At 43.9% G+C, this 7,779-nt stretch overlaps 1 protein-coding gene across 1 annotated transcript in view; it reads right to left on the bottom strand.

Annotated features, from left to right (window-relative positions):
* Window positions 1-7,556, bottom strand: part of CPEB3 (cytoplasmic polyadenylation element binding protein 3) — a 111,688-nt gene extending 104,132 nt beyond the window's left edge. Inside the window, exon 1 of the mRNA XM_072341019.1 lies at window positions 7,532-7,556. The gene's annotated coding sequence lies outside the window, so the exon portion shown is untranslated. The remainder of the gene's footprint in view (window positions 1-7,531) is intronic.
* Between the last annotated feature and the right edge of the window lie 223 nt (window positions 7,557-7,779).

Here is a 7,779-nt window from a genome sequence, read left to right as displayed (position 1 = left end):
AAAGAATAAAAACCAGAGCATCGTTTTCTAGAGGTAGGAAAAAATGCCCTTTTGACTTAATAGAACAGACTCAGACCCAAGTCTTTCTGCACTAAGCTATGAATGTTAGTGGCATTTCTTATAATCAACACACTAGCAACTATTTTTTCTGCAGAGAGACAGTCTGCAGTAATAGAAAGCAATAGAAACAACAGAAAACTGTTGTTAATATGTAAGGATAACTTGGGCTGAATTTCATCAAAAGTTTCAGATCTTTCTTAGGTCCTGTAGTGCCTTTTAAATGTGAGGCTGTGGCTTTTTATTCTGTCAGTGGCTTTTTTTGGGGGGGAAAAAAGTCTCTTTTATCTGCAGGATTCTCTAAATCCCCCCCAGGGGGTGTTAAATTTCTAGGTACTATAAAAATGAAAGTGCTTTCTATTTAGTATAAATTAAGAGCTGTAGCTAGCCTTCCCCCATTGCCAAGTACAGTCTCTCACAGCAGGTGTAATATTGTGCTATGTGTTTTAATTCACATACCCCCTTACTCATTACCAGGCCTTATTTACCCATCTCATTTCAAAGATATTTCAAAGATAAATGAAAATGCAGTTAAGCACTAGTAATTACATTCACAAGTGATTTCAAAACTATGGATGCTTGATTATTTTTGTTTTGTTTTGTTTGTTTGTTTTGTTTATTTTTCCTTTTTAAAGAAAGCTTTTCATATGCCTTCAGGTCTTCTGCTCTTTTGGGCAGAGCCAGAGTAAGTGATTACAGACGATCTGTGATGTTCTTCTCCAACTCCTGGTCAAAGCACTTCAGTTCTAGCTTAGCAAATCATACCTGCTGCATGTTGGAATCCCTCTATGTAACGCTTAGCAGCTCACAGACATTTTATTGTCTTCATCTACTATTAAGGAACAAGAAGAAAAGGGCTGTATGGGTATTAACCAGTTCTCCTTAATTTGTTGTAGATGACAGTTAGGTGTTACAGAAGGAAGTAATTATTTGTAAACTGAAAACTGACTAGTAGAATGCTTTTGCCCTGGTTATCCTATTTGTCCTTGTTGCTGCAACAATTAAATTGCATAAACCTTACAGTGTTTTCCTTCCTCTCTCTTCACTGATAGGACATTGCTAGCATCTACATAAGAAGAGTTAAAAGAAAATGAAATCATTATTTATAACAAGTTGGACACCTTCAACAGTTTGACGGTCAGCTCTAGGAGCCTCATTACAGGATAATTAGTTGCATCTGGAATATTTCTCAGGACCAAATTACCAAAATGTTATAAAAAGCAGAGCATGAGACTTGAATTCATCCCTTTTGGCAGCTGCACACTCATCAGCTGAGAAGCCATATATTTCGTTCCTTGCACCTAAAATATATTCTTATGAGTGGCAGCCAGTGAGCCAAATTTAAAATCTGTTTGCATACAAGTGAATATGACAAAGAGAAACTGAGTATATTCATCAGCCACAATGTGCAGCTTGGATGCTGGCTTTTATAGTTTTGTTTTGGTTATATTCTGTTTTTAAAAGAACAAGGCTCGTGATACTGTGCACAAAAGGCATAAGCAAGCTGAATTCACAATGTGGCAGTTCTGTTCCAGTCAGAAAGCAAATCAACCCACTGAAATGTAATTAGTATAAATCAAATATGCACTGCAATTACATAGCACATGATAAGCAGACTGTAAAACTGAGTGGTGTATTTTTGCATCCTAACATTTCCTGTATTCCCAGAGCAGCTTCTTTCCTTATTATTGCACTTTTGAGATGTAATTAGATAGCCTCAAAATATCTCTTATCTGTAACAACCTTTTTTCTAAAAGTCAAGTCTCTTTACTAATTGATTAAAGGAACAGTATTACCACCAAAATACAGTAACATGGCTTGCTATCCTTCTGGCCAAAACACAAGGAAGCAGAAGGCTGGGAAGAGTTTGCAGTGGTTATATTCTAATACTCTTAAACAGCTGAACTGGGTGCTGTGACTTGGGTGGGGTATCTGTTGTGTTTGTTTTTTTTTTAATCATTATTGGCATTAAAAATAAAAACATCTAGTCAGTCTGTAACCACTGCTCCCCTGCACACAGACACACACAAATCATCCTGATACCAAACCTGTACTGGAGTGGCAGCCTACTGTGTCAGGCGTCTGGCCCTTTGAATAGTGTTCTGTTCATGCAGAGGGGTCTCACCTGCTTGGGGATATATAGCAGGAGACACTGAAAACGAGAGGATGTGCAGAAATACTTACCTATTACATAAATAAGTGATAATACTGAAACAAAGTCATGTGGTGACTGAAGTGTGAGGGATAGAACAGGTAAGGACTGCAGGCTCACTTACATCTGTGCATCTGATTTTTAAGTCTCTGAAGTCCTACAAATTCCCTATTTCAGCAATTGCTTGACACCATATGCTGCCAATCCCAACCCAGGAATGGGGTTTCTTGAACATGCTTGACAAATTTCTCCCAGCTGGATGCTCTTGCAGATAAAATGTAAGGTGTCTGAAGGTGCGGTTATGCAGCTGGCTCACTTACTGTCTTTGCTGGGTGAGAGGGTATGTATACTGTGACTTTGTGCCAGCACAAGCCATGGACGTACCAGCTGGTACTTCCAAGTTGTACTGGACTTTGCCACTTCCTGCCTTCCACATGACTGCTGATTCTGGTGAGGCACTGATGCTCTTGTCCTTGGGCTGTGTTGTACAGTGATGCCCCTATCCTTTTGGCTGGCCACCTCTGCTGCAGACAGCTCAGTCAGGCTCCCAGCTTGAGTGGCACAATACATTAATGAATGCCAGGACAGAGCTGTTATTTAATAACACGTGCAAAAAGGGATCTAAGATGATATCGTCTTATTGCATTCCTGCATTGAGTCTGTTCTTGGGACAGCAGGGAACTACAGAGCTCTGGGCTGACCTGAAAGTAATGAGCCTGTACTGCAGCCAGCCTGGCAGAAAAGTACCTCTCGCTTCCTCTGGGATTGGAGCCAAGTCAGTTCTCAGGCGTAAGAAAGGCCTAAGTCATGCTGTAGAGTCAAAGACAAAGAGGGCATCAGGTGCCCTCTGCCATCACTGTACAGTGAAAGTGGAACCTAAATGCAGATTGCTGACCTAGTTAGCTGTTCCTTTCCTCAATGAGAGTGGGGTTGAGACTAGTCTGAGCTATTGAATGAGCGTCATGCTCATTTCTTCCCAGCAGGTACAATGTTATTAAACCATGCTGTTGCTTTAGTGGTACATTACAATGCTTTGACACCAAAATGCAGCCAGACCACAGAGCAACAGTTTCACAGAGGTCACGTTAGCCTCAGTCTCCTAAATAGCAAAACACAAAGATGTAAGAATTGTGGTAGGATTCTGAAGCGTACCAACTGCTTGGCAGGAAGCACAGCTTTTAGATCACATCTAGAACAAGATCATTCCTCCTCACAGCTGTGGTTACAATACAGGCCTAGAGCAGATGCTGGAATTGTAAAATTCTGTGTTATCTGAAGGCAGAACTCACTCGGCCCTGCAGCAGGTAAAAAGTCAGCACCTGCCAGCACACGGTGTTCTTTTTCCTGCTTCTGCTGCTCCTGCCAGTAGTTGTGGTTGCGCTGAAAATTTACTCTTAAAGGTCAGAGATAAAGATAGATAGATGTGGATTTGTAATCCTGAACACATGCAGTATTTGAGAGGATGATCTCATATTCTGGTCCAGTCCTTTTATAATTAATCTCTGCATTTTCCAACTATGTAGGAATTGTAGATTTTGGCTGATCCTTTGGTATGCCTCTGGTGGTTGGAGGTCTTTCCATTGACAGCAGTTCATCAGTGCAGCTTAAAAAAAGCACTGTAAGCTGTCAAACAGAAGACAAATGAGAGCTTATGAAACTGAATTCTCGCTGAACTGAGACAAAACTTCCAGTGCTGACGATGACGAGGAGCAAAGACTATCTCATAATTGCCAGTTTAGTGACAGCAGAGCCTGTACTTATCTGAATTGCTACTTCTGCTAAATTCATGATGTTTTTGTCCTGTGCTAAGCCTTGAGGTTGGCAAACACAATGCAAATGCCCAGGATAACTCCTCTCAAAAGCCGGCAGGTGGTGGTTAGTCTGGGGACTGAATCGTGGGGGAAAATTGCTTTTTTCTCTTGTGTGGGCACCTGCTGTTGAGCTGAGACTTCTTGCAAGCATCAAGGTGATGAGCATGCACTGACTTCTCAGGAGATGTTTGCTACTGTTCCAGCCTCAGTCTTTTTTTTTCTAAGCCCAAAATATAAAGTCACTTTTTGTTTAAAACTTTCAAATTGTGCTCTTGGGAATCCTGCCTGAAGAACTGCTTATCTGTGGACATTACTTATAAAACTGGCATTCTGTCTTACCATGAAGTGGTTGCCACCACACACTGGTGAGTAAATTGTAAGCATGCCTTATTCTGTCAAGGGCGGGTGATTTGTAGGAGATGATTACTGTCTAGTCTATGATTTGCTCTCTCATTAAAAGATGTTTCGAGTTAATGAAAATCATATCAAAGGGTACATGAAAATATGCAAGAAACATTTGTCTGATCCACTAAGAAATAAATTCTGTTCCACTGCAGTAAAGAGCAGACAAGAATGCAGAAATAAAACAAATGCATTTGGCCTTTTAAATGGAAACCACTTTCTCAGGAGGATTTATACTGGAAGAATAATTCTCTTATAATGTAAAATTAATCATCAACTATAACATTGGGCACTGAAAGTCTGAGTAAAAAAGCATTTGTTTTGCACATTGATGGTGTTAGTACATAGGATGGCATGCGTAAACCAGAAAGTGAATACAAAATCCTGAATTTAGACTTTCATTACTAGAATAAAGGATGGAAAGAAACTGGGAGATACACATCTTTTCTCCTTTCATGTATGGGTATATTGTTACCCATTTTGAGACAGTGACCTTCTAACAGACTTCTAATCCATGCTGTGTACGTAAGGAGCCATGTACTTTTCCAAGCTGACAGTTGCTCTGTTCCTATATATAGCTTGCAATAGAGCATGACAGAGAAAACTAGAGTTGGAGGGATGACACAAAAATAAGCTATTGGATTCAGGCAAGGGAGGAATTTGCCCTCAGCTGAAATTTGAAAAGTTACAGACCAACATGCAGCATCCTAAAAGGCTTTGACAGGCTTATTATCAGAAAGAGTGTAATTTATTTTCCCATCATACATTCTCAAAGTCATAGCTGCAGGCCTTTCTTCTATTAATATGGGCAGCATGTTTGGTTTGCTTTTTGGAGATGAGACAGATCACAGGCTTTATTACTGCCCGTGGCATGAGGCATCAGCATTAGAACCAGCTCTGACAAAAAGAGCAGTGCCTGAGCTCAGGGTGTGTCCAGCTGGCAGGGACAGGGGATAGTGGCACCAGTGGCACCAGTCTGGCTCGCAGTGCTGGCATTGGGCAGAGGAACATGAGTCCATAGCAGCCCTGATGCATGCAGCTGTCTGGGAACAGCTTTCACTTGGGTATATTTAAGTCAAATGTGGGATGGAAATTCGAGGCTAATGCCATTATTCAAAGTGCTGTCATTAATATATAAGGATATATGGCCACAGCCATCTCATAAAGCTCACCCCCTTGCCTATATGAATTCACCCTTCTTGCTAGATTTAGGTAATTTATTACAGCTGCATGTATGTGAATGTGACTTGTTTTCCATGAAAGGCTGCAACCAAGAGGGTCAGAAGAACAGAGCTTAAAAAGGAAGCTGTAGCTTTCCTAGGCTTATTCTTTAGTATGCAAGTAACATTGCTTCAAACTTGCATCACGATGGTTAATAGGCAGAAGTAGGTCTAAGGCCATTCAAGCAGCTCTGACTCATCTCTCCAATGTACTGGGGCGATGAGCCTTCTGCATTAGCTGAGGCCTTTGAAATTAAAAAAAGGACAAAGGGAAGACAAAAGGGAACTTAACAAAATGTGACAATTAATTCAGCTACATTTAAAATCACTAACTGCAATGTTATTCAATTGCAGTGAATGGAAATTTAAATAATTCAAGATATATCAAATCGACTGAACGCTCCAAAGTTCAGAACAACCTTTAGAGGGCTGTGTTTCTGATGCACAGGACTTCTCCCAAGCCAAGCACGCATTATCTCTGCAATGTTCTTTTCAGCCTTACAGCTCTGGAGAGTACAGTTTATTCATCTGTCAGAGTGCACTTCTTGCCAGTGTATCACTTGTATCTTTTTTCTCCAAACCAGGAAAAAAAACCAAAACAAAACTGTATTTTTATAAAGACAGAGCAAGCTCTTAATACAAATCGGCTGATTCAGAGTCCATTCTCCATTTTCTGTCTCCTTCAACCACATTGCTTCTTATGCCTTCAAGTTAAGCCTGTCCAATGAGCTTTTGCTCTCTGCGACAGAGTTACAGGAAACAGAATAAGCAATTTTATCCTCTCATGGTACAAGCCAGGTGGCCCTTCCAATCAGATGTCTGACAGCCATGGGAGCTAAGTGCAGCCCATGGACACTCACAGCCAGCACTGAGCATGATTCGGGGAAAATGGAAGCTCCCCTGCATGTTGGAGAACTAGAAAAGGGCAGGTGCTCATGTACTGTGGTTTAATTCATTCACTGTGCAAAGTATGTGGTTAATGAGCATTACAAATTACTGCCAAAGCAGTTTTTCCTCTTGTACTCTGCAGTGAAGAGAGTGCACCTCCACTTTCCCCAACACTTACACACCTGCATCATGTGCACACAGAATCATGGAATCAAAGGTATACATCACAGACACACAGTGCTCCCCCAGACTAGGAAGGTGAGGTGCAGGAGGAGATGCAGCACAGGCCTTGAGCGGGTGAATGTGCAGGATCCTTGCTGTTCAAGGGTTACAGAGCCTTGCAAGGAAAGGCTGCTACCACCACCAGGTTGCATGACATTTGTTTTAATAAGACCACGTGTCCAATTGCTAAGATCCTTGTGAAGCACCATGCTGGCACGCTGGGTGTGCAGCCCGCAGGGAATAACCATGTAAGATTTCCCCTGTGACAGGCTGGTCACCTAATGAGGCATTGCAGCAGGTCTCCCATAGTCTCAAAGTTCGGAACGCGGAATCGGAAATTAGGAGGCCGGGAGGCCTGCAGCCTGGAGGCGGTCAGGACTAGATGGAGGACCGCCGCCGGAGCAGGGCGGGTCTGGCTGGTAGGGGCTTATCGCACAGCCACAGGCCGACTGGTGCGCCTCGTGCTTCTGGCCGAGATAACCGCGTCCCTATCAGTAAAGTAGCGCAGAAGGAAAGCTGCCAACCTCACCCTTTCTGTTCCTCTCTCTTGGGTTTGAACACGGCTCGTATAGCCACGGGCAGCTACTGCTGCTCACGCGCCCGTCGTTACCGCGCCGCCACCTGCCGGGCGGGCACAGGCCGAGCCCCGCGGCCGTTCGAGTAGAGCGGCTCGCGGCACCGCATCGCGATCCCCGGGGCCACGCTCGCCCCCCCGCCGCCCTTCGTCGCTCGCCTTCCCCGCCCCGAGCCTCCTCCCACCCCGGCCCGGCCCCTCTCACCGCCTCTCGGAGCTCCCCGTCGGCCGTCCGCCTCGGCAGCGGCTCCCGGCGGCCGCAGCCTCGCGCTCCGCGCCCTGAGGCACCGCATGAGGGAGGCGGCGAGGCGGGAAGCGGAGCGGCTCGCGCCGGGCAGCTGCGAGGAGGAAGGCGCGCGGTTCCGCGGCCCCGGGATGCACCGGGATTTCTCTGCATCTAGCAGGAGGCTGCACGTGTGAAGATAAAGAATAATAAAACATTTCCTGTGTTTT

This window comes from Excalfactoria chinensis, chromosome 6 (genome assembly GCF_039878825.1).
Source record: "Excalfactoria chinensis isolate bCotChi1 chromosome 6, bCotChi1.hap2, whole genome shotgun sequence".
In the NCBI taxonomy this organism is placed as follows: Eukaryota; Metazoa; Chordata; class Aves; order Galliformes; family Phasianidae; genus Excalfactoria; species Excalfactoria chinensis.
Note: the sequence above shows the minus strand (reverse complement) of the source record. Positions and strands in the feature narration are given on the sequence as shown.